At 41.0% G+C, this 415-nt stretch overlaps 1 pseudogene; it reads right to left on the bottom strand.

The window, feature by feature from the left end:
* LOC119356508 overlaps window positions 1–415 on the bottom strand; it is a 7545-nt pseudogene that overhangs the window by 3729 nt on the left and 3401 nt on the right.

The raw sequence follows: 415 nt of genomic DNA, 5'->3' as shown, positions 1-415 counted from the left end.
TGTTTCTAGATACTCTTTGTGTGTCAGCATGGCTGCCCACGCCTCTTCTTTAGTCTTCACATTTTCAAGTTGAGAAACTCCTAGTGATACAAGCTCATTCATGGACTGAAGTTGTCCTATCTCAAAACTGCCAACATTTTGAACCTTGAATTTTAATTCCTGAAGAGAGGTCATGTTGCTGACACAATCTATTGCGTGGTGCACTTTCTCATGAGCAATAAGATGACGCAGATTCACAAGATTATTCATGTCAGTAGGTACATCAAGATTGCCCGAAATGCCCACATCCAGTACTTGAAGGTGATAACATCTTGTCAAAGCTTGACGAAACGCAGGGTTGCTGACTCTGTATGCTGATATATAGCGAAGATGGAATAGATTTGACGAATTGTATATAGAGCTGATGTCAGCACCT

Source organism: Triticum dicoccoides, chromosome 2A (assembly GCF_002162155.2).
Source record: "Triticum dicoccoides isolate Atlit2015 ecotype Zavitan chromosome 2A, WEW_v2.0, whole genome shotgun sequence".
NCBI lineage: Eukaryota > Viridiplantae > Streptophyta > Magnoliopsida > Poales > Poaceae > Triticum > Triticum dicoccoides.
This window is presented reverse-complemented; position numbering and strand designations above follow the sequence as displayed.